Here is a 20,000-nt window from a genome sequence, read left to right as displayed (position 1 = left end):
CAGAAATGTCAATAACTTGCTCAGCTGCATAGAGACTTGACCTGCTGCATCATAAAAGATGAATTTCATGCAGTTTGTCATTATTCACACACACACACACATACACATACACACACACATACACACACACACACATACACACACACAGAGACCCCAAAGTTTCCGACAACAGCTGCTGAATATCAAGCTGAGTTTGTGTATAAAATGATGAAGGAAACAAAAAAAATACACATTGTTTAAGGAAAAAGAAGAAAATGTGTATATTTATATATATAAGACTTCCCTCTTATTATTTAATCTCACTATTTACTTCATGAATGATCATAATTTCATATTTATTTGCCTGTCCTTTTCTTTGGTTGCCTTGGTGACATTAGTGCTGTAATTGTTTTGGGGTTGACGTTAAAAGACAAAATTAAATATTCCTATAAAAAACAACTCTGAAAACATTTTAACAGACGTCTACTAATTTAGAGGAGGAAATAGTGTTTCAAGAGGTTAAAATAACACAATAATTTCCATTAATTTAGTCTCATTGTGAGTAATTAGGGCTATTATTTTAATTTTGTTAGTTGTTTCGTTTTAGTTGTTAAAGCAAATGTTGTTCTTAGAGGAATTGCAAAACATTTAATGACATGACAAGTAAATATTAATTCATTGTTCATGATTGGAAACTTAATTTTCTGAATATGCAAATATGAATAGTATGCTGTAGGCGAAAGCTGTTATTGTATCCAGGTTTTAATTGGAGATATTCATAGAAGAAGTATTTGTCAGGAGTGGGATTTGAACACACGCCTCCATTCGGAGAACAGAAGTCCCTTTGATGAGGAAGGAGTGAAACCTTGAGTCTGGCGCCTTAGACCGCTCGGCCATCCTGACTATACATCATGAACTCAACCAGGGTCAATCTGCACTTCATTAAAACTAGATAAAGCCCCAATTTTAGATTGAAGACCAAAGATTTCAGCAGCTTCCTTCTAGACAGTCATACAGCATAGGGGTGATTTGACAGTAAATGATCATATCTCGAAAATGTCGACCCTCGTATCCCACAAAGACAAGGAGAAGTAACTTGTCAATGTTATATAATTGTGTCAGGAGTGGGATTTGAACCCATGCCTCCATTCGGAGACCAGAAGTCCCTTTGCACAGGAAGGAGTGAAACCTTGAGTCTGGCGCCTTGAACTGCTCGGCCATCCTGACCACTGGATTATCACTTTAACCAGGGTAAATATCGACTTCATAATAGGTAGCTAGAGCCCAATATTCGATTGAACTCTAAAGATTTCAGCAGTTTTCTCATTCAGCATAGAGAGGATGTTAACTCTTTGGTTCCACAAAGTGAAGAAGCAGCTTCTCACTGCTAAGAAAGGAGCGTTATTATTCTGATTCAGGCACAAAACTAGTGTCAGGAGTGGGATTTGAACCCACGCCTCCATTTGGAGACCAGAAGTCCCTTTGATGAGGAAGGAGTGAAACCTTGAGTCTGGCGCCTTAGACCGCTCGGCCATCCTGACTACTCATGAATACAACCAGGGTCAATCTGGACTTCATAAAAGCTAGATAAAGTTTTAATTTTAGATTGAAGACCAAAGATTTCAGCAGCTTCCTTCTAGACAGTCATATAGCATAGGGGTGATTTGACAGTAAATGATTGTATCTCGAAAATGTCGACCCTCGTATCCCACAAAGACAAACAGAAGTAGCTTCTTACTGCTGGAAGAAGGAACTTTCTATGGCAATGTTATATAATTGTGTCAGGAGTGGGATTTGAACCCACGCCTCCATTTGGAGACCAGAAGTCCCTTTGATGAGGAAGGAGTGAAACCTTGAGTCTGGCGCCTTGGACCGCTCGGCCATCCTGACCACTATATGTAAATGTTAACCGGTGTCGGTCTGGTCTTCATAAAAGGAAGCTAGAGCCCAATTTTTGATTGATGACTTTAAAGATTTCAGCAGTTTTCTGTTAACTTTCTTCTGTAAAGCCAAAAATCATTCAGCAAGAGAGGATGTTAACTGTCTCATTCCACAAAGAGAAGAAGCAGTTTCTCACTGCTAAGAAAGGAGCATTATTTTTTGACTTCTGGCACAAAATTAGTGCCAGAATTGGGATTTGAACCCACGCCTCCATTCGGAGACCAGAAGTCCCTTTTCACAGGAAGGAGTGAAACCTTGAGTCTGGCGCCTTAGACCGCTCGGCCATCCTGACTATACATCATGAACTCAACCAGGGTCAATCTGCACTTCATTAAAACTAGATAAAGCCCCAATTTTAGATTGAAGACCAAATATTTCAGCAGCTTCCTTCTAGACAGTCATATAGCATAGGGGTGATTTGACTGTAATTGATCATATCTCGAAAATGTCGACCCTCGTATCCCACAAAGACAAGGAGAAGTAGCTTGTCACTGCTGGAAGAAGGAACTTTCTATGACAATATTATAAAGCTGTGTCAGGAGTGGGATTTGAACCCACGCCTCCATTCGGAGACCAGAAGTCCCTTTAGATGAGGAAGGAGAGAAACCTTGAGTCTGGCGCCTTGGACCGCTCGGCCATCCTGACTACTGTATCATGACTTTAACCAGTGTGAATCTGGACATTATAAAGGTCGCTAGAACCATTTAGGATTGGCGACCATCACTTTTCTTCTGGGAACCCCAAAATCATACAGTATAGTTTGTGTTTACGACAGTTAATGATCATATCTCCCCAAATGTCAACCCTCGTGTCCCACAAAGACAAGGAGAAGTAGCTTGTCAATGTTATATAATTGTGTCAGGAGTGGGATTTGAAACCACGCCTCCATTTGGAGACCAGAAGCCCCTTTGATGAGGAAGGAGCGAAACCTTGAGTCTGGCGCCTTGGACCGCTCGGCCATCCTGACCACTACATATAAATGTTAACCGGTGTCGGTCTGGTCTTCATAAAAGGAAGCTAGAGCCCAATTTTTGATTGATGACTTTAAAGATTTCAGCAGCTTTCTGTTAACTTTCTTCTGGACAGCCATATCATACAGCATAGAGAGGATGTTAACTCTCTCGTTCCACAAAGAGAAGCAGCTTCTCACTGCTAAGAAAGGAGCATTATTTTTTTACTTCTGGCACAAAATTAGTGTCAGAAGTGGGATTTGAACTCACGCCTCCATTCGGAGACCAGAAGTCTCTTAGATGAGGAAGGAGTGAAACCTTGAGTCTGGCGCCTTAGACCGCTCGGCCATCCTGACTTGGATTATGAAATCAACCAGGGTCAATCTGCATTTCATTAAAACTAGATAAAGCCCCAATTTTAGATTGAAGACCAAAGATTTCAGCAGCTTCCTTCTAGACAGTCGTATAGCATAGGGGTGAATTGACAGTAATTGATCATATCTCGAAAATGTCGACCCTCGTATCCCACAAAGACAAGGAGAAGTAGCTTGTCACTGCTGGAAGAAGGAACTTTCTATGACAATATTATAAAGCTGTGTCAGGAGTGGGATTTGAACCCACGCCTCCATTCGGAGACCAGAAGTCCCTTTAGATGAGGAAGAAGAGAAACCTTGAGCCTGGCGCCTTGGACCGCTCGGCCATCCTGACTACTGTATCATGACTTTAACCAGTGTGAATCTGGACATTATAAAGGTCGCTAGAACCATTTAGGATTGGCAACCATGACTTTTCTTCTGGGAACCCCAAAATCATACAGTATAGTTTGTGTTTACGACAGTTAATGATCATATCTCCACAAATGTCAACCCTCCTGTACCACAAAGACAAGGAGAAGTAGCTTGTCACTGCTGGAAGAAGGAACTTTCTATGACAATATTATAAAGCTGTGTCAGGAGTGGGATTTGAACCCACGCCTCCATTCGGAGACCAGAAGTCCTTTTAGATGAGGAAGGAGAGAAACCTTGAGTCTGGCGCCTTGGACCGCTCGGCCATCCTGACTACTGTATCATGACTTTAACCAGTGTGAATCTGGACATTATAAAGGTCGCTAGAACCATTTAGGATTGGCAAGCATCACTTTTCTTCTGGGAACCCCAAAATCATACAGTATAGTTTGTGTTTACGACAGTTAATGATCATATCTCCCCAAATGTCAACCCTCCTGTACCACAAAGACAAGGAGAAGTAGCTTGTCAATGTTATATAATTGTGTCAGGAGTGGGATTTGAACCCACGCCTCCATTTGGAGACCAGAAGTCCCTTTGATGAGGAAGGAGCGAAACCTTGAGTCTGGCGCCTTGGACCGCTCGGCCATCCTGACTACTACATATAAATGTTAACCGGTGTCGGTCTGGTCTTCATAAAAGGAAGCTAGAGCCCAATTTTTGATTGATGACTTTAAAGATTTCAGCAGCTTTCTGTTAACTTTCTTCTGGACAGCCATATCATACAGCATAGAGAGGATGTTAACTCTCTCGTTCCACAAAGAGAAGCAGCTTCTCACTGCTAAGAAAGGAGCATTATTTTTTGACTTCTGGCACAAAACTATTGTCAGAAGTGGGATTTGAACACACGCCTCCATTGGGAGACTAGAAGTCCCTTTGATGAGGAAGGAGTGAAACCTTGAGTCTGGCGGCTTAGACCGCTCGGCCATCCTGACTATACATCATGAACTCAACCAGGGTCAATCTGCACTTCAATAAAGCTAGATAAAGCCCCAATTTTAGATTGAAGACCAAATCTTTCAGCAGCTTCCTTCTAGACAGTCATACAGCATAGGGGTGATTTGACAGTAAATGATCATGTCTCCCCAAATGTCAACACTCGTGTCCCACAAAGACAAGGAGAAGTAGCTTCTTACTACTGGAATAAAAAAATGTTCTATGGCAATGTTATTTAATCGTGTCAGGAGTGGGATTTGAACCCACGCCTCCATTTGGAGACCAGAAGTCCCTTTGATGAGGAAGGAATGAAACCTTGAGTCTGGCGCCTTTGACTGCTCGGCCATCCTGACCACTGGATTATGAATTTAACCAGGGTCAATCTGGACTTCATAAAAGCTGGATAACGCCACAATTTTAGATTGAAGATCAAAGATTTCAGCAGCTTTCTGTCATGATTGTCAACCTTCTTCTGTACAGCCAAAAACTATACAGCATAGAAACGATGTTAACTCTTTTGTTCCACAACAAGAAGAAGCCTCTCAATGCTAAGAAATTAGCATTATTACTTGGCTTCAGGCAGATACTAGCGTCAGAAGTGGAATTTGAACCCATGCCTCCATTCAGAGACCAGAAGTCCCTTTGCTGAGGAAGGAGAGAAACCTTGAGTGTGGTGCCTTGGACCACTCAGCCATCCTGACAAGTCAGACATTAAATCAACCAAAGTTAATCTTGCCTTTATAAAAGTTAGCCAGAACCATTAATATGGATCAACAACCAACGATTTCAGGAGCTTTCTCTCAAAACTATCAACTTTCTACTGGGACAGTCCAAAACTCTAATAATACAGAAGGATTTAAAAAGGATTTAATAATCATATCCCCCCCCAAAAATATGTAATTTGCTGCTCAGTCAGAGTCACCCAGTTAGGATCAAGAACTGCACAACAACTGGAAATACCAAAGATTTCAAAGCATTTCTCCCACTGTTGTCAATTTTCCTCTGAGCTGCGAAAAATCATAAAGGGATTTAAGATGATTACATTTCCCAAAATGTCATCCAATTGTGAACAAAAATGACTGTCTGTCTAAAAAAAGAATTAACTTCAAATCCTTATTTAAAAAAGGTAATGACGAATAATAACCTCACATCCCAACATCTTAAGTTTAGCTACGATTTACAACAGTAGAATAATCATATCTCCTAAAATCTCTTATTTGCTGCTCAGTCAGAGTCATCCAGGCTGTTATTCATGGGAAGATCTCAATCTGAAATAACTTTAAATATGTTGCATTTATTTTGTAGATACTGACGAATATCAACCACTTAATCAAAAGCGTAATCACTGATTTTTGAATGTTACATTTATTTACTTTCCCATCCCACAAGCAATCAAACTTTATTTGTATAGCACTTTTCATACATCGTGATGCAACACTAAGTACTTCACATATTCAGAACAAACAAACAAACAAAAATAAATCATCAAACTTAGAAACACATTTAAAAACAGGAACTCATTAAAAATAGGAAACGCTATCATAACCCTCAAGAATCTGCAATGAGGAAACACCAGCGGTAGGGTTCAAATTTAAAAATAAATAATTAATAAATACATAAATAAAAGCAAAATAAAGAGCTAATAAATATTACAAATATAAAATGCAAGAGTGTTGAAAGAAAGGAGCTTCTGGCAGCTATAAAAAGGAAGTATTCGTCTTTGCTCTCCTTTATCGGTAAACTGCAATGCTTTAGGCGAAAGCAGTTATTGCATCCAGGTTTTAATTGGACACATTCATAGAAGAAGTTTGTTGTCAGGAGCGGGATTTGAACCCACGCCTCCATTCGGAGACCAGAAGTCCCTTTTCACAGGAAGGACTGAATCCTTGAGTCTGGTGCCTCGGACTGCTCGACCATCCTGACTACTGATAGACTTTAACCAGGGTCAATCTCGGCTTCATAAAATCTAGATAGCGCCCCAATTTTAGATTGAAAACCAAAGATTTCAGCAGCTTTCTTTCATTTTAATCATGTTTCTTCTGGACAGTCATATAGCATAGGGGTGATAGACAGTAAATGATCAAATCTCGAAAATGTTGACCCTCTTGTCCCACAAAGACAAGGAGAAGTAGCTTGTCACTGCTGGAAAAAGGAACGTTCTATGGCAATGTTACATAAATGTGTCAGGAGTGGGATTTGAACACATGCCTCCATGTGGAGACGAGAAATCCCTTTGATGAGGAAGGAGTGAAACCTTGAGTCTGGTGCCTTAGACAACTCGGTCATCCTGACTACTGTATCATGACAATAACCAGGGTATCTGGATATTATAAAGCTAGCTAGAGCCCAATTTTAGATTGACTTCCAAAGATTTCAGTACCTTGTAATATCAAATCAAGAAATCTACTGTCAGAAGTGGGATTTGAACGCACGCCTCCATTCAGAGACCAGAAGTCCCTTTTCACAGGAAGGAGTGAAACCTTGAGTCTGGCGCCTTAGACCGCTCTGCCATCCTGACAACTATGCACCTTTGTTACCATGGTAATCGTCTATCTCTCAATCTATCTATCCATCACTCCATCCCTCCATCCATGGGAATGAGGACTGTCAGGACCATTTTGGATTGGCAACCATCACGTTTCTTCTGGGAACCCCAAAATCATACAGTATAGTTTGGATTTAACACAGTAAATGATCATTTCTTCCCAAATGTCGACACTCTTGTCCCACAAAGACAAGGAGAAGTAGCTGGTCACTTCTGGAAAAAGGAACTTTCTATGACCATATTATCAAAAGTTATTGTCAGAAGTGGGATTTGAACCCACCCCTCCATTCGGAGACCAGAAGTCCCTTTGATGAGGAAGGAGTGAAATCTTGAGTCTGGCGCCTTAGACTGCTCGGCCATCCTGACCACTGTTACATGACTTTAACCAGGGTAAATATCGACTTCATAAAAGGTAACTAGAGCCCAATTTCAGATTGACCTCCAAAGATTTCAGCAGGTTTTCTCACTGAGCATAGAGAGGGTGTTAACTCTTTGGTTCCACAAAGTGAAGAAGCAGCTTCTCACAGTGAAGAAAAGAGAATCATTATTCTGCTTCAGGCACAAAACTAGTGTCAGGAGTGGGATTTGAACCCACGCCTCCATTCGGAGACCAGAAGTCCCTTTGCACAGGAAGGAGTGAAACCTTGAGTCTGGCGCCTTAGACCGCTCGGCCATCCTGACAGCTATGCACCTTTGTTACCATGGTAATAGTCTATCTCTCAATCTATCTATCCATCCCTCCATCCATGGGAATGAGGACTGTCAGGACCATTTTGGATTGGCAACCATCACTTTTCTTCTGGGAACCCCCAAAATCATACAGTATAGTTTGGATTTAACACAGTAAATGATCATTTCTTCCCAAATGTCAACACTCTTGTCCCACAAAGACAAGGAGAAGTAGCTGGTCACTTCTGGAAAAAGGAACTTTCTATGACCATATTATCAAAAGTTATTGTCAGAAGTGGGATTTGAACCCACGCCTCCATTTGGAGACCAGAAGTCCCTTTGATGAGGAAGGAGTGAAACCTTGAGTCTGGCGCCTTGGACCGCTCGGCCATCCTGACTACTGATAGACTTTAACGAGTGTCAATCTCGACTTTATAAACGTCGCAAGAACCATTTAGGATTGGCAACCATCACTTTTCTTCTGTGAACCCCAAAATCATACAGTATAGTTTGGATTTAAGGGACTAAATGATCATATCTCCCCAAATGTCAACCCTCATGTCCCCCAAAGACAAGGAGAAGTAGCTGGTCACTGCTGGAAAAAGGAACTTTCTGTGGCGATGTAATATAATTGTTACAGGAGTGGGATTTGAAGCCACGCCTCCATTCGGAGACCAGAAGTCCCTTTGATGAGAAAGGAGGGAAACCTTGAGTCTGGCGCCTTAGACCGCTCGGCCATCCTGACAGCTATGCACCCTTGTTACCATGGTAATCGTCTATCTCTCAATCTATCTATCCATCCCTCCACATTCTTGTCCTACAAAGACAAGGAGAAGTAGCTAGTCACTGCTGGAAAAAGGAACTTTCTATGACCATATTATCAAAACTTATTGTCAGAAGTGGGATTTGAACCCACGCCTCCATTCGGAGACCAGAAGTCCCTTTGATGAGGAAGGAGTGAAACCTTGAGTCTGGCGCCTTAGACCGCTCGGCCATCCTGACAGCTATGCACCCTTGTTACCATGGTAAACGTCTATCTCTCAATCTATCTATCCATCCCTCCTCACTCTTGTCCCACAAAGACAAGGGGAAGTAGCTGGTCACTTCTGGAAAAAGGAACTTTCTATGACCATATTATCAAAAGTTATTGTCAGAAGTGGGATTTGAACCCACGCTTCCATTCGGAGACCAGAAGTCCCTTTGATGACGAAGGAGTGAAACCTTGAGTCTGGCGCCTTAGACCACTCGGCCATCCTGACTACTGGATAGTTTCTTTAACCAGGGTACATCTGGACTTTATAAAAGCTAGCTAGACCTCAATTTTAGATTGACTTCCAAAGATTTCAACACCTTCTAAAGTCAAATCAAGAAAAGTTATTGTGAGAAGGGGGATTTGAACCCACCCCTCCATTCGGAGACCAGAAGTCCCTTTGATGAGGAAGGAGTGAAACCTTGAGTCTGGCGCCTTAGACCACTCGGCCATCCTGACCAGTGTTATATGACTTTAACCAGGGTAAATATCGACTTCATAAAAGGTAACTAGAGCCCAATTTTAGATTGACCTCCAAAGATTTCAGCAGGTTTTCTCACTGAGCATAGAGAGGATGTTAACTCTTTGGTTCCACAAAGTGAAGAAGCAGCTTCTCACAGTGAAGAAGAGAGAATCATTATTCTGCTTCAGGCACAAAACTAGTGTCAGGAGTGGGATTTGAACCCACGCCTCCATTTGGAGACCAGAAGTCCCTTTGCACAGGAAGGAGTGAAACCTTGAGTCTGGCGCCTTAGACCGCTCGGCCATCCTGACAACTATGCACCTATATTACCATGGTAAACGTCTCTCTCTCAATCTATCTATCCATCGCTCCATCCCTCCATCCATGGGAATGAGGACTGTCAGGACCATTTTGGATTGGCAACCATCACGTTTCTTCTGGGAACCCCAAAATCATACAGTATAGTTTGTATTTAACACAGTAAATTATCATTTCTCCCTAAATGTCGACACTCTTGTCCCACAAAGACAAGGAGAAGTAGCTGGTCACTTCTGGAAAAAGGAACTTTCTATGACCATATTATCAAAAGTTATTGTCAGAAGTGGGATTTGAACCCACGCCTCCATTTGGAGACCAGAAGTCCCTTTGATGAGGAAGGAGTGAAACCTTGAGTCTGGCGCCTTGGACCGCTCGGCCATCCTGACTACTGATAGACTTTAACGAGTGTCAATCTCGACTTTATAAACGTCGCAAGAACCATTTAGGATTGGCAACCATCACTATTCTTCTGTGAACCCCAAAATCATACAGTATAGTTTGGATTTAAGGGACTAAATGATCATATCTCCCCAAATGTCAACCCTCATGTCCCCCAAAGACAAGGAGAAGTAGCTGGTCACTGCTGGAAAAAGGAACTTTCTGTGGCGATGTAATATAATTGTTACAGGAGTGGGATTTGAAGCCACGCCTCCATTCGGAGACCAGAAGTCCCTTTGATGAGAAAGGAGGGAAACCTTGAGTCTGGCGCCTTAGACCGCTCGGCCATCCTGACAGCTATGCACCCTTGTTACCATGGTAATCGTCTATCTCTCAATCTATCTATCCATCCCTCCACATTCTTGTCCTACAAAGACAAGGAGAAGTAGCTAGTCACTGCTGGAAAAAGGAACTTTCTATGACCATATTATCAAAACTTATTGTCAGAAGTGGGATTTGAACCCAAGCCTCCATTCGGAGACCAGAAGTCCCTTTGATGAGGAAGGAGTGAAACCTTGAGTCTGGCGCCTTAGACCGCTCGGCCATCCTGACAGCTATGCACCCTTGTTACCATGGTAAACGTCTATCTCTCAATCTATCTATCCATCCCTCCTCACTCTTGTCCCACAAAGACAAGGAGAAGTAGCTGGTCACTTCTGGAAAAAGGAACTTTCTATGACCATATTATCAAAAGTTATTGTCAGAAGTGGGATTTGAACCCACGCCTCCATTCGGAGACCAGAAGTCCCTTTGATGAGGAAGGAGTGAAACCTTGAGTCTGGCGCCTTAGACCACTCGGCCATCCTGACTACTGGATAGTTTCTTTAACCAGGGTACATCTGGACTTTATAAAAGCTAGCTAGACCTCAATTTTAGATTGACTTCCAAAGATTTCAACACCTTCTAAAGTCAAATCAAGAAAAGTTATTGTGAGAAGGGGGATTTGAACCCACCCCTCCATTCGGAGACCAGAAGTCCCTTTGATGAGGAAGGAGTGAAACCTTGAGTCTGGCGCCTTAGACCACTCGGCCATCCTGACCAGTGTTATATGACTTTAACCAGGGTAAATATCGACTTCATAAAAGGTAACTAGAGCCCAATTTTAGATTGACCTCCAAAGATTTCAGCAGGTTTTCTCACTGAGCATAGAGAGGATGTTAACTCTTTGGTTCCACAAAGTGAAGAAGCAGCTTCTCACAGTGAAGAAGAGAGAATCATTATTCTGCTTCAGGCACAAAACTAGTGTCAGGAGTGGGATTTGAACCCACGCCTCCATTCGGAGACCAGAAGTCCCTTTGCACAGGAAGGAGTGAAACCTTGAGTCTGGCGCCTTAGACCGCTCGGCCATCCTGACAACTATGCACCTATATTACCATGGTAAACGTCTCTCTCTCAATCTATCTATCCATCGCTCCATCCCTCCATCCATGGGAATGAGGACTGTCAGGACCATTTTGGATTGGCAACCATCACGTTTCTTCTGGGAACCCCAAAATCATACAGTATAGTTTGTATTTAACACAGTAAATTATCATTTCTCCCTAAATGTCGACACTCTTGTCCCACAAAGACAAGGAGAAGTAGCTGGTCACAAACCAGTGTCAGAAGTGGGATTTGAACCCACGCCTCCATTCGGAGACCAGAAGTCCCTTTTCACAGGAAGGACTGAATCCTTGAGTCTGGTGCCTCGGACTGCTCGACCATCCTGACTACTGATAGACTTTAACCAGGGTCAATCTCGGCTTCATAAAATCTAAATAGCGCCCCAATTTTAGATTGAAAACCAAAGATTTCAGCAGCTTTCTTTCATTTTAATCATGTTTCTTCTGGACAGTCATATAGCATAGGGGTGATAGACAGTAAATGATCAAATCTCGAAAATGTTGACCCTCTTGTCCCACAAAGACAAGGAGAAGTAGCTTGTCACTGCTGGAAAAAGGAACGTTCTATGGCAATGTTACATAAATGTGTCAGGAGTGGGATTTGAACACATGCCTCCATGTGGAGACGAGAAATCCCTTTGATGAGGAAGGAGTGAAACCTTGAGTCTGGTGCCTTAGACAACTCGGTCATCCTGACTACTGTATCATGACAATAACCAGGGTATCTGGATATTATAAAGCTAGCTAGAGCCCAATTTTAGATTGACTTCCAAAGATTTCAGTACCTTGTAATATCAAATCAAGAAATCTACTGTCAGAAGTGGGATTTGAACGCACGCCTCCATTCAGAGACCAGAAGTCCCTTTTCACAGGAAGGAGTGAAACCTTGAGTCTGGCGCCTTAGACCGCTCTGCCATCCTGACAACTATGCACCTTTGTTACCATGGTAATCGTCTATCTCTCAATCTATCTATCCATCACTCCATCCCTCCATCCATGGGAATGAGGACTGTCAGGACCATTTTGGATTGGCAACCATCACTTTTCTTCTGGGAACCCCAAAATCATACAGTATAGTTTGGATTTAACACAATAAATGATCATTTCTTCCCAAATGTCGACACTCTTGTCCCACAAAGACAAGGAGAAGTAGCTGGTCACTTCTGGAAAAAGGAACTTTCTATGACCATATTATCAAAACTTATTGTCAGAAGTGGGATTTGAACCCACGCCTCCATTCGGAGACCAGAAGTCCCTTTGATGAGGAAGGAGTGAAATCTTGAGTCTGGTGCCTTAGACTGCTCGGCCATCCTGACCACTGTTACATGACTTTAACCAGGGTAAATATCGACTTCATAAAAGGTAACTAGAATCCAATTTCAGATTGACCTCCAAAGATTTCAGCAGGTTTTCTCACTGAGCATAGAGAGGGTGTTAACTCTTTGGTTCCACAAAGTGAAGAAGCAGCTTCTCACAGTGAAGAAAAGAGAATCATTATTCTGCTTCAGGCACAAAACTAGTGTCAGGAGTGGGATTTGAACCCACGCCTCCATTCGGAGACCAGAAGTCCCTTTGCACAGGAAGGAGTGAAACCTTGAGTCTGGCGCCTTAGACCGCTCGGCCATCCTGACAGCTATGCACCTTTGTTACCATGGTAATAGTCTATCTCTCAATCTATCTATCCATCCCTCCATCCATGGGAATGAGGACTGTCAGGACCATTTTGGATTGGCAACCATCACTTTTCTTCTGGGAACCCCCAAAATCATACAGTATAGTTTGGATTTAACACAGTAAATGATCATTTCTTCCCAAATGTCAACACTCTTGTCCCACAAAGACAAGGAGAAGTAGCTGGTCACTTCTGGAAAAAGGAACTTTCTATGACCATATTATCAAAAGTTATTGTCAGAAGTGGGATTTGAACCCACGCCTCCATTTGGAGACCAGAAGTCCCTTTGATGAGGAAGGAGTGAAACCTTGAGTCTGGCGCCTTGGACCGCTCGGCCATCCTGACTACTGATAGACTTTAACGAGTGTCAATCTCGACTTTATAAACGTCGCAAGAACCATTTAGGATTGGCAACCATCACTTTTCTTCTGTGAACCCCAAAATCATACAGTATAGTTTGGATTTAAGGGACTAAATGATCATATCTCCCCAAATGTCAACCCTCATGTCCCCCAAAGACAAGGAGAAGTAGCTGGTCACTGCTGGAAAAAGGAACTTTCTGTGGCGATGTAATATAATTGTTACAGGAGTGGGATTTGAACCCACGCCTCCATTCGGAGACCAGAAGTCCCTTTGATGAGAAAGGAGTGAAACCTTGAGTCTGGCGCCTTAGACCGCTCGGCCATCCTGACAGCTATGCACCCTTGTTACCATGGTAATCGTCTATCTCTCAATCTATCTATCCATCCCTCCATCCATGGGAATGAGGACTGTCAGGACCATTTTGGATTGGCAACCATCACTTTTCTTCTGGGAACCCCCAAAATCATACAGTATAGTTTGGATTTAACACAGTAAATGATCATTTCTTCCCAAATGTCAACACTCTTGTCCCACAAAGACAAGGAGAAGTAGCTGGTCACTTCTGGAAAAAGGAACTTTCTATGACCATATTATCAAAACTTATTGTCAGAAGTGGGATTTGAACCCACGCCTCCATTCGGAGACCAGAAGTCCCTTTGCACAGGAAGGAGTGAAACCTTGAGTCTGGCGCCTTAGACCGCTCGGCCATCCTGACAGCTATGCACCTTTGTTACCATGGTAATAGTCTATCTCTCAATCTATCTATCCATCCCTCCATCCATGGGAATGAGGACTGTCAGGACCATTTTGGATTGGCAACCATCACTTTTCTTCTGGGAACCCCCAAAATCATACAGTATAGTTTGGATTTAACACAGTAAATGATCATTTCTTCCCAAATGTCAACACTCTTGTCCCACAAAGACAAGGAGAAGTAGCTGGTCACTTCTGGAAAAAGGAACTTTCTATGACCATATTATCAAAAGTTATTGTCAGAAGTGGGATTTGAACCCACGCCTCCATTTGGAGACCAGAAGTCCCTTTGATGAGGAAGGAGTGAAACCTTGAGTCTGGCGCCTTGGACCGCTCGGCCATCCTGACTACTGATAGACTTTAACGAGTGTCAATCTCGACTTTATAAACGTCGCAAGAACCATTTAGGATTGGCAACCATCACTTTTCTTCTGTGAACCCCAAAATCATACAGTATAGTTTGGATTTAAGGCACTAAATGATCATATCTCCCCAAATGTCAACCCTCATGTCCCCCAAAGACAAGGAGAAGTAGCTGGTCACTGCTGGAAAAAGGAACTTTCTGTGGCGATGTAATATAATTGTTACAGGAGTGGGATTTGAACCCACGCCTCCATTCGGAGACCAGAAGTCCCTTTGATGAGAAAGGAGTGAAACCTTGAGTCTGGCGCCTTAGACCGCTCGGCCATCCTGACAGCTATGCACCCTTGTTACCATGGTAATCGTCTATCTCTCAATCTATCTATCCATCCCTCCACATTCTTGTCCTACAAAGACAAGGAGAAGTAGCTAGTCACTGCTGGAAAAAGGAACTTTCTATGACCATATTATCAAAACTTATTGTCAGAAGTGGGATTTGAACCCACGCCTCCATTCGGAGACCAGAAGTCCCTTTGATGAGGAAGGAGTGAAACCTTGAGTCTGGCGCCTTAGACCACTCGGCCATCCTGACTACTGGATAGTTTCTTTAACCAGGGTACATCTGGACTTTATAAAAGCTAGCTAGACCTCAATTTTAGATTGACTTCCAAAGATTTCAACACCTTCTAAAGTCAAATCAAGAAAAGTTATTGTGAGAAGGGGGATTTGAACCCACGCCTCCATTCGGAGACCAGAAGTCCCTTTGATGAGGAAGGAGTGAAACCTTGAGTCTGGCGCCTTAGACCACTCGGCCATCCTGACCAGTGTTATATGACTTTAACCAGGGTAAATATCGACTTCATAAAAGGTAACTAGAGCCCAATTTTAGATTGACCTCCAAAGATTTCAGCAGGTTTTCTCACTGAGCATAGAGAGGATGTTAACTCTTTGGTTCCACAAAGTGAAGAAGCAGCTTCTCACAGTGAAGAAGAGAGAATCATTATTCTGCTTCAGGCACAAAACTAGTGTCAGGAGTGGGATTTGAACCCACGCCTCCATTTGGAGACCAGAAGTCCCTTTGCACAGGAAGGTGTGAAACCTTGAGTCTGGCGCCTTAGACCGCTCGGCCATCCTGACAACTATGCACCTATATTACCATGGTAAACGTCTCTCTCTCAATCTATCTATCCATCGCTCCATCCCTCCATCCATGGGAATGAGGACTGTCAGGACCATTTTGGATTGGCAACCATCACGTTTCTTCTGGGAACCCCAAAATCATACAGTATAGTTTGTATTTAACACAGTAAATTATCATTTCTCCCTAAATGTTGACACTCTTGTCCCACAAAGACAAGGAGAAGTAGCTGGTCACAAACCAGTATCAGAAGTGGGATTTGAACCCACGCCTCCATTCGGAGACCAGAAGTCCCTTTTCACAGGAAGGACTGAATCCTTGAGTCTGGTGCCTCGGACTGCTCGACCATCCTGACTACTGATAGACTTTAACCAGGGTCAATCTCGGCTTCATAAAATCTAGATAGCGCCCCAATTTTAGATTGAAAACCAAAGATTTCAGCAGCTTTCTTTCATTTTAATCATGTTTCTTCTGGACAGTCATATAGCATAGGGGTGATAGACAGTAAATGATCAAATCTCGAAAATGTTGACCCTCTTGTCCCACAAAGACAAGGAGAAGTAGCTTGTCACTGCTGGAAAAAGGAACGTTCTATGGCAATGTTACATAAATGTGTCAGGAGTGGGATTTGAACACATGCCTCCATGTGGAGACGAGAAATTCCTTTGATGAGGAAGGAGTGAAACCTTGAGTCTGGTGCCTTAGACAACTCGGTCATCCTGACTACTGTATCATGACAATAACCAGGGTATCTGGATATTATAAAGCTAGCTAGAGCCCAATTTTAGATTGACTTCCAAAGATTTCAGTACCTTGTAATATCAAATCAAGAAATCTACTGTCAGAAGTGGGATTTGAACGCACGCCTCCATTCAGAGACCAGAAGTCCCTTTTCACAGGAAGGAGTGAAACCTTGAGTCTGGCGCCTTAGACCGCTCTGCCATCCTGACAACTATGCACCTTTTTTACCATGGTAATCGTCTATCTCTCAATCTATCTATCCATCACTCCATCCCTCCATCCATGGGAATGAGGACTGTCAGGACCATTTTGGATTGGCAACCATCACTTTTCTTCTGGGAACCCCAAAATCATACAGTATAGTTTGGATTTAACACAGTAAATGATCATTTCTTCCCAAATGTCGACACTCTTGTCCCACAAAGACAAGGAGAAGTAGCTGGTCACTTCTGGAAAAAGGAACTTTCTATGACCATATTATCAAAAGTTATTGTCAGAAGTGGGATTTGAACCCACGCCTCCATTCGGAGACCAGAAGTCCCTTTGATGAGGAAGGAGTGAAATCTTGAGTCTGGCGCCTTAGACTGCTCGGCCATCCTGACCACTGTTACATGACTTTAACCAGGGTAAATAACGACTTCATAAAAGGTAACTAGAGCCCAATTTCAGATTGACCTCCAAAGATTTCAGCAGGTTTTCTCACTGAGCATAGAGAGGGTGTTAACTCTTTGGTTCCACAAAGTGAAGAAGCAGCTTCTCACAGTGAAGAAAAGAGAATCATTATTCTGCTTCAGGCACAAAACTAGTGTCAGGAGTGGGATTTGAACCCACGCCTCCATTCGGAGACCAGAAGTCCATTTGCACAGGAAGGAGTGAAACCTTGAGTCTGGCGCCTTAGACCGCTCGGCCATCCTGACAGCTATGCACCTTTGTTACCATGGTAATAGTCTATCTCTCAATCTATCTATCCATCCCTCCATCCATGGGAATGAGGACTGTCAGGACCATTTTGGATTGGCAACCATCACTTTTCTTCTGGGAACCCCCAAAATCATACAGTATAGTTTGGATTTAACACAGTAAATGATCATTTCTTCCCAAATGTCAACACTCTTGTCCCACAAAGACAAGGAGAAGTAGCTGGTCACTTCTGGAAAAAGGAACTTTCTATGACCATATTATCAAAAGTTATTGTCAGAAGTGGGATTTGAACCCACGCCTCCATTTGGAGACCAGAAGTCCCTTTGATGAGGAAGGAGTGAAACCTTGAGTCTGGCGCCTTGGACCGCTCGGCCATCCTGACTACTGATAGACTTTAACGAGTGTCAATCTCGACTTTATAAACGTCGCAAGAACCATTTAGGATTGGCAACCATCACTTTTCTTCTGTGAACCCCAAAATCATACAGTATAGTTTGGATTTAAGGCACTAAATGATCATATCTCCCCAAATGTCAACCCTCATGTCCCCCAAAGACAAGGAGAAGTAGCTGGTCACTGCTGGAAAAAGGAACTTTCTGTGGCGATGTAATATAATTGTTACAGGAGTGGGATTTGAACCCACGCCTCCATTCGGAGACCAGAAGTCCCTTTGATGAGAAAGGAGTGAAACCTTGAGTCTGGCGCCTTAGACCGCTCGGCCATCCTGACAGCTATGCACCCTTGTTACCATGGTAATCGTCTATCTCTCAATCTATCTATCCATCCCTCCACATTCTTGTCCTACAAAGACAAGGAGAAGTAGCTAGTCACTGCTGGAAAAAGGAACTTTCTATGACCATATTATCAAAAGTTATTGTCAGAAGTGGGATTTGAACCCACGCCTCCATTCGGAGACCAGAAGTCCCTTTGATGAGGAAGGAGTGAAACCTTGAGTCTGGCGCCTTAGACCGCTCGGCCATCCTGACAGCTATGCACCCTTGTTACCATGGTAAACCTCTATCTCTCAATCTATCTATCCATCCCTCCTCACTCTTGTCCCACAAAGACAAGGAGAAGTAGCTGGTCACTTCTGGAAAAAGGAACTTTCTATGACCATATTATCAAAAGTTATTATCAGAAGTGGGATTTGAACCCACCCCTCCATTCGGAGACCAGAAGTCCCTTTGATGAGGAAGGAGTGAAACCTTGAGTCTGGCGCCTTAGACCACTCGGCCATCCTGACCAGTGTTATATGACTTTAACCAGGGTAAATAACGACTTCATAAAAGGTAACTAGAGCCCAATTTTAGATTGACCTCCAAAGATTTCAGCAGGTTTTCTCACTGAGCATAGAGAGGATGTTAACTCTTTGGTTCCACAAAGTGAAGAAGCAGCTTCTCACAGTGAAGAAGAGAGAATCATTATTCTGCTTCAGGCACAAAACTAGTGTCAGGAGTGGGATTTGAACCCACGCCTCCATTCGGAGACCAGAAGTCCCTTTGCACAGGAAGGAGTGAAACCTTGAGTCTGGCGCCTTAGACCGCTCGGCCATCCTGACAACTATGCACCTATATTACCATGGTAAACGTCTCTCTCTCAATCTATCTATCCATCGCTCCATCCCTCCATCCATGGGAATGAGGACTGTCAGGACCATTTTGGATTGGCAACCATCACGTTTCTTCTGGGAACCCCAAAATCATACAGTATAGTTTGTATTTAACACAGTAAATTATCATTTCTCCCTAAATGTCGACACTCTTGTCCCACAAAGACAAGGAGAAGTAGCTGGTCACAAACCAGTGTCAGAAGTGGGATTTGAACCCACGCCTCCATTCGGAGACCAGAAGTCCCTTTTCACAGGAAGGACTGAATCCTTGAGTCTGGTGCCTCGGACTGCTCGACCATCCTGACTACTGATAGACTTTAACCAGGGTCAATCTCGGCTTCATAAAATCTAGATTGCGCCCCAATTTTAGATTGAAAACCAAAGATTTCAGCAGCTTTCTTTCATTTTAATCATGTTTCTTCTGGACAGTCATATAGCATAGGGGTGATAGACAGTAAATGATCAAATCTCGAAAATGTTGACCCTCTTGTCCCACAAAGACAAGGAGATGTAGCTTGTCACTGCTGGAAAAAGGAACGTTCTATGGCAATGTTACATAAATGTGTCAGGAGTGGGATTTGAACCAACGCCTTCCATGTGGAGATGAGAAATCCCTTTGATGAGGAAGGAGTGAAACCTTGAGTCTGGCGCCTTAGACAACTTGGTCATCCTGACTACTGTATCATGACATTAACCAAGGTATCTGGATATTATAAAGCTAGCTAGACCCCAATTTTAGATTGACTTCCAAAGATTTCAGTACCTTATAATATCAAATCAAGAAATCTACTGTCAGAAGTGGGATTTGAACCCACGCCTCCATTCGGAGAGCAGAAGTCCCTTTTCACAGGAAGGAGTGAAACCTTGAGTCTGGCGCCTTAGACCGCTCGGCCACCCTGACAACTATGCACCTTTGTTACCATGGTAATCGTCTATCTCTCAATCTATCTAGCCATCACTCCATCCCTCCATCCATGGGAATGAGGACTGTCAGGACCATTTTGGAT

The 20,000-nt window shown here is 43.0% G+C and overlaps 39 non-coding genes across 39 annotated transcripts; all 39 read right to left on the bottom strand.

Annotated features, from left to right (window-relative positions):
• Nucleotides 1–1,095: 1,095 nt before the first annotated feature.
• Nucleotides 1,096–1,206, bottom strand: trnal-caa (transfer RNA leucine (anticodon CAA)). The gene is made up of 2 exons: nt 1,169–1,206; nt 1,096–1,141 (listed from the first exon to the last, which is right to left on the bottom strand). It is a non-coding gene; the product is annotated as a tRNA-Leu (tRNA).
• A 203-nt stretch (nt 1,207–1,409) lies between these two features.
• Nucleotides 1,410–1,520, bottom strand: trnal-caa (transfer RNA leucine (anticodon CAA)). Its single transcript has 2 exons — nt 1,483–1,520; nt 1,410–1,455 (listed from the first exon to the last, which is right to left on the bottom strand). It is a non-coding gene; the product is annotated as a tRNA-Leu (tRNA).
• A 238-nt stretch (nt 1,521–1,758) lies between these two features.
• On the bottom strand, nt 1,759–1,869 carry trnal-caa (transfer RNA leucine (anticodon CAA)). The gene is made up of 2 exons: nt 1,832–1,869; nt 1,759–1,804 (listed from the first exon to the last, which is right to left on the bottom strand). It is a non-coding gene; the product is annotated as a tRNA-Leu (tRNA).
• Nucleotides 1,870–2,101: 232 nt separating this feature from the next.
• Nucleotides 2,102–2,212, bottom strand: trnal-caa (transfer RNA leucine (anticodon CAA)). Its single transcript has 2 exons — nt 2,175–2,212; nt 2,102–2,147 (listed from the first exon to the last, which is right to left on the bottom strand). It is a non-coding gene; the product is annotated as a tRNA-Leu (tRNA).
• A 241-nt stretch (nt 2,213–2,453) lies between these two features.
• trnal-caa (transfer RNA leucine (anticodon CAA)) lies at nt 2,454–2,565 on the bottom strand. The gene is made up of 2 exons: nt 2,528–2,565; nt 2,454–2,499 (listed from the first exon to the last, which is right to left on the bottom strand). It is a non-coding gene; the product is annotated as a tRNA-Leu (tRNA).
• Nucleotides 2,566–2,776: 211 nt separating this feature from the next.
• On the bottom strand, nt 2,777–2,887 carry trnal-caa (transfer RNA leucine (anticodon CAA)). The gene is made up of 2 exons: nt 2,850–2,887; nt 2,777–2,822 (listed from the first exon to the last, which is right to left on the bottom strand). It is a non-coding gene; the product is annotated as a tRNA-Leu (tRNA).
• Nucleotides 2,888–3,115: 228 nt separating this feature from the next.
• trnal-caa (transfer RNA leucine (anticodon CAA)) lies at nt 3,116–3,226 on the bottom strand. Its single transcript has 2 exons — nt 3,189–3,226; nt 3,116–3,161 (listed from the first exon to the last, which is right to left on the bottom strand). It is a non-coding gene; the product is annotated as a tRNA-Leu (tRNA).
• A 240-nt stretch (nt 3,227–3,466) lies between these two features.
• trnal-caa (transfer RNA leucine (anticodon CAA)) lies at nt 3,467–3,578 on the bottom strand. Its single transcript has 2 exons — nt 3,541–3,578; nt 3,467–3,512 (listed from the first exon to the last, which is right to left on the bottom strand). It is a non-coding gene; the product is annotated as a tRNA-Leu (tRNA).
• Nucleotides 3,579–3,817: 239 nt separating this feature from the next.
• On the bottom strand, nt 3,818–3,929 carry trnal-caa (transfer RNA leucine (anticodon CAA)). Its single transcript has 2 exons — nt 3,892–3,929; nt 3,818–3,863 (listed from the first exon to the last, which is right to left on the bottom strand). It is a non-coding gene; the product is annotated as a tRNA-Leu (tRNA).
• A 211-nt stretch (nt 3,930–4,140) lies between these two features.
• Nucleotides 4,141–4,251, bottom strand: trnal-caa (transfer RNA leucine (anticodon CAA)). The gene is made up of 2 exons: nt 4,214–4,251; nt 4,141–4,186 (listed from the first exon to the last, which is right to left on the bottom strand). It is a non-coding gene; the product is annotated as a tRNA-Leu (tRNA).
• A 582-nt stretch (nt 4,252–4,833) lies between these two features.
• trnal-caa (transfer RNA leucine (anticodon CAA)) lies at nt 4,834–4,944 on the bottom strand. The gene is made up of 2 exons: nt 4,907–4,944; nt 4,834–4,879 (listed from the first exon to the last, which is right to left on the bottom strand). It is a non-coding gene; the product is annotated as a tRNA-Leu (tRNA).
• Nucleotides 4,945–7,391: 2,447 nt separating this feature from the next.
• On the bottom strand, nt 7,392–7,502 carry trnal-caa (transfer RNA leucine (anticodon CAA)). Its single transcript has 2 exons — nt 7,465–7,502; nt 7,392–7,437 (listed from the first exon to the last, which is right to left on the bottom strand). It is a non-coding gene; the product is annotated as a tRNA-Leu (tRNA).
• A 204-nt stretch (nt 7,503–7,706) lies between these two features.
• On the bottom strand, nt 7,707–7,817 carry trnal-caa (transfer RNA leucine (anticodon CAA)). The gene is made up of 2 exons: nt 7,780–7,817; nt 7,707–7,752 (listed from the first exon to the last, which is right to left on the bottom strand). It is a non-coding gene; the product is annotated as a tRNA-Leu (tRNA).
• Nucleotides 7,818–8,092: 275 nt separating this feature from the next.
• On the bottom strand, nt 8,093–8,203 carry trnal-caa (transfer RNA leucine (anticodon CAA)). Its single transcript has 2 exons — nt 8,166–8,203; nt 8,093–8,138 (listed from the first exon to the last, which is right to left on the bottom strand). It is a non-coding gene; the product is annotated as a tRNA-Leu (tRNA).
• Nucleotides 8,204–8,696: 493 nt separating this feature from the next.
• On the bottom strand, nt 8,697–8,807 carry trnal-caa (transfer RNA leucine (anticodon CAA)). Its single transcript has 2 exons — nt 8,770–8,807; nt 8,697–8,742 (listed from the first exon to the last, which is right to left on the bottom strand). It is a non-coding gene; the product is annotated as a tRNA-Leu (tRNA).
• Nucleotides 8,808–8,953: 146 nt separating this feature from the next.
• Nucleotides 8,954–9,064, bottom strand: trnal-caa (transfer RNA leucine (anticodon CAA)). The gene is made up of 2 exons: nt 9,027–9,064; nt 8,954–8,999 (listed from the first exon to the last, which is right to left on the bottom strand). It is a non-coding gene; the product is annotated as a tRNA-Leu (tRNA).
• Nucleotides 9,065–9,498: 434 nt separating this feature from the next.
• On the bottom strand, nt 9,499–9,609 carry trnal-caa (transfer RNA leucine (anticodon CAA)). The gene is made up of 2 exons: nt 9,572–9,609; nt 9,499–9,544 (listed from the first exon to the last, which is right to left on the bottom strand). It is a non-coding gene; the product is annotated as a tRNA-Leu (tRNA).
• Nucleotides 9,610–9,891: 282 nt separating this feature from the next.
• On the bottom strand, nt 9,892–10,002 carry trnal-caa (transfer RNA leucine (anticodon CAA)). The gene is made up of 2 exons: nt 9,965–10,002; nt 9,892–9,937 (listed from the first exon to the last, which is right to left on the bottom strand). It is a non-coding gene; the product is annotated as a tRNA-Leu (tRNA).
• Nucleotides 10,003–10,495: 493 nt separating this feature from the next.
• trnal-caa (transfer RNA leucine (anticodon CAA)) lies at nt 10,496–10,606 on the bottom strand. Its single transcript has 2 exons — nt 10,569–10,606; nt 10,496–10,541 (listed from the first exon to the last, which is right to left on the bottom strand). It is a non-coding gene; the product is annotated as a tRNA-Leu (tRNA).
• Nucleotides 10,607–10,752: 146 nt separating this feature from the next.
• trnal-caa (transfer RNA leucine (anticodon CAA)) lies at nt 10,753–10,863 on the bottom strand. Its single transcript has 2 exons — nt 10,826–10,863; nt 10,753–10,798 (listed from the first exon to the last, which is right to left on the bottom strand). It is a non-coding gene; the product is annotated as a tRNA-Leu (tRNA).
• A 434-nt stretch (nt 10,864–11,297) lies between these two features.
• Nucleotides 11,298–11,408, bottom strand: trnal-caa (transfer RNA leucine (anticodon CAA)). The gene is made up of 2 exons: nt 11,371–11,408; nt 11,298–11,343 (listed from the first exon to the last, which is right to left on the bottom strand). It is a non-coding gene; the product is annotated as a tRNA-Leu (tRNA).
• Nucleotides 11,409–12,641: 1,233 nt separating this feature from the next.
• trnal-caa (transfer RNA leucine (anticodon CAA)) lies at nt 12,642–12,752 on the bottom strand. The gene is made up of 2 exons: nt 12,715–12,752; nt 12,642–12,687 (listed from the first exon to the last, which is right to left on the bottom strand). It is a non-coding gene; the product is annotated as a tRNA-Leu (tRNA).
• Nucleotides 12,753–12,956: 204 nt separating this feature from the next.
• On the bottom strand, nt 12,957–13,067 carry trnal-caa (transfer RNA leucine (anticodon CAA)). The gene is made up of 2 exons: nt 13,030–13,067; nt 12,957–13,002 (listed from the first exon to the last, which is right to left on the bottom strand). It is a non-coding gene; the product is annotated as a tRNA-Leu (tRNA).
• A 275-nt stretch (nt 13,068–13,342) lies between these two features.
• Nucleotides 13,343–13,453, bottom strand: trnal-caa (transfer RNA leucine (anticodon CAA)). Its single transcript has 2 exons — nt 13,416–13,453; nt 13,343–13,388 (listed from the first exon to the last, which is right to left on the bottom strand). It is a non-coding gene; the product is annotated as a tRNA-Leu (tRNA).
• Nucleotides 13,454–13,687: 234 nt separating this feature from the next.
• On the bottom strand, nt 13,688–13,800 carry trnal-caa (transfer RNA leucine (anticodon CAA)). Its single transcript has 2 exons — nt 13,763–13,800; nt 13,688–13,735 (listed from the first exon to the last, which is right to left on the bottom strand). It is a non-coding gene; the product is annotated as a tRNA-Leu (tRNA).
• A 275-nt stretch (nt 13,801–14,075) lies between these two features.
• On the bottom strand, nt 14,076–14,186 carry trnal-caa (transfer RNA leucine (anticodon CAA)). Its single transcript has 2 exons — nt 14,149–14,186; nt 14,076–14,121 (listed from the first exon to the last, which is right to left on the bottom strand). It is a non-coding gene; the product is annotated as a tRNA-Leu (tRNA).
• A 275-nt stretch (nt 14,187–14,461) lies between these two features.
• Nucleotides 14,462–14,572, bottom strand: trnal-caa (transfer RNA leucine (anticodon CAA)). The gene is made up of 2 exons: nt 14,535–14,572; nt 14,462–14,507 (listed from the first exon to the last, which is right to left on the bottom strand). It is a non-coding gene; the product is annotated as a tRNA-Leu (tRNA).
• Nucleotides 14,573–14,806: 234 nt separating this feature from the next.
• On the bottom strand, nt 14,807–14,919 carry trnal-caa (transfer RNA leucine (anticodon CAA)). The gene is made up of 2 exons: nt 14,882–14,919; nt 14,807–14,854 (listed from the first exon to the last, which is right to left on the bottom strand). It is a non-coding gene; the product is annotated as a tRNA-Leu (tRNA).
• A 146-nt stretch (nt 14,920–15,065) lies between these two features.
• trnal-caa (transfer RNA leucine (anticodon CAA)) lies at nt 15,066–15,176 on the bottom strand. The gene is made up of 2 exons: nt 15,139–15,176; nt 15,066–15,111 (listed from the first exon to the last, which is right to left on the bottom strand). It is a non-coding gene; the product is annotated as a tRNA-Leu (tRNA).
• Nucleotides 15,177–15,295: 119 nt separating this feature from the next.
• On the bottom strand, nt 15,296–15,406 carry trnal-caa (transfer RNA leucine (anticodon CAA)). Its single transcript has 2 exons — nt 15,369–15,406; nt 15,296–15,341 (listed from the first exon to the last, which is right to left on the bottom strand). It is a non-coding gene; the product is annotated as a tRNA-Leu (tRNA).
• Nucleotides 15,407–15,610: 204 nt separating this feature from the next.
• Nucleotides 15,611–15,721, bottom strand: trnal-caa (transfer RNA leucine (anticodon CAA)). The gene is made up of 2 exons: nt 15,684–15,721; nt 15,611–15,656 (listed from the first exon to the last, which is right to left on the bottom strand). It is a non-coding gene; the product is annotated as a tRNA-Leu (tRNA).
• A 1,233-nt stretch (nt 15,722–16,954) lies between these two features.
• On the bottom strand, nt 16,955–17,065 carry trnal-caa (transfer RNA leucine (anticodon CAA)). The gene is made up of 2 exons: nt 17,028–17,065; nt 16,955–17,000 (listed from the first exon to the last, which is right to left on the bottom strand). It is a non-coding gene; the product is annotated as a tRNA-Leu (tRNA).
• A 204-nt stretch (nt 17,066–17,269) lies between these two features.
• trnal-caa (transfer RNA leucine (anticodon CAA)) lies at nt 17,270–17,380 on the bottom strand. The gene is made up of 2 exons: nt 17,343–17,380; nt 17,270–17,315 (listed from the first exon to the last, which is right to left on the bottom strand). It is a non-coding gene; the product is annotated as a tRNA-Leu (tRNA).
• A 275-nt stretch (nt 17,381–17,655) lies between these two features.
• trnal-caa (transfer RNA leucine (anticodon CAA)) lies at nt 17,656–17,766 on the bottom strand. Its single transcript has 2 exons — nt 17,729–17,766; nt 17,656–17,701 (listed from the first exon to the last, which is right to left on the bottom strand). It is a non-coding gene; the product is annotated as a tRNA-Leu (tRNA).
• Nucleotides 17,767–18,000: 234 nt separating this feature from the next.
• On the bottom strand, nt 18,001–18,113 carry trnal-caa (transfer RNA leucine (anticodon CAA)). The gene is made up of 2 exons: nt 18,076–18,113; nt 18,001–18,048 (listed from the first exon to the last, which is right to left on the bottom strand). It is a non-coding gene; the product is annotated as a tRNA-Leu (tRNA).
• A 146-nt stretch (nt 18,114–18,259) lies between these two features.
• On the bottom strand, nt 18,260–18,370 carry trnal-caa (transfer RNA leucine (anticodon CAA)). Its single transcript has 2 exons — nt 18,333–18,370; nt 18,260–18,305 (listed from the first exon to the last, which is right to left on the bottom strand). It is a non-coding gene; the product is annotated as a tRNA-Leu (tRNA).
• Nucleotides 18,371–18,516: 146 nt separating this feature from the next.
• Nucleotides 18,517–18,627, bottom strand: trnal-caa (transfer RNA leucine (anticodon CAA)). Its single transcript has 2 exons — nt 18,590–18,627; nt 18,517–18,562 (listed from the first exon to the last, which is right to left on the bottom strand). It is a non-coding gene; the product is annotated as a tRNA-Leu (tRNA).
• A 204-nt stretch (nt 18,628–18,831) lies between these two features.
• trnal-caa (transfer RNA leucine (anticodon CAA)) lies at nt 18,832–18,942 on the bottom strand. Its single transcript has 2 exons — nt 18,905–18,942; nt 18,832–18,877 (listed from the first exon to the last, which is right to left on the bottom strand). It is a non-coding gene; the product is annotated as a tRNA-Leu (tRNA).
• Nucleotides 18,943–19,783: 841 nt separating this feature from the next.
• Nucleotides 19,784–19,894, bottom strand: trnal-caa (transfer RNA leucine (anticodon CAA)). Its single transcript has 2 exons — nt 19,857–19,894; nt 19,784–19,822 (listed from the first exon to the last, which is right to left on the bottom strand). It is a non-coding gene; the product is annotated as a tRNA-Leu (tRNA).
• Nucleotides 19,895–20,000: the final 106 nt, after the last annotated feature.

The sequence above is a fragment of the Scomber scombrus genome, chromosome 22, assembly GCF_963691925.1.
Source record: "Scomber scombrus chromosome 22, fScoSco1.1, whole genome shotgun sequence".
NCBI classification, from domain to species: Eukaryota; Metazoa; Chordata; class Actinopteri; order Scombriformes; family Scombridae; genus Scomber; species Scomber scombrus.
Note: the sequence above shows the minus strand (reverse complement) of the source record. Positions and strands in the feature narration are given on the sequence as shown.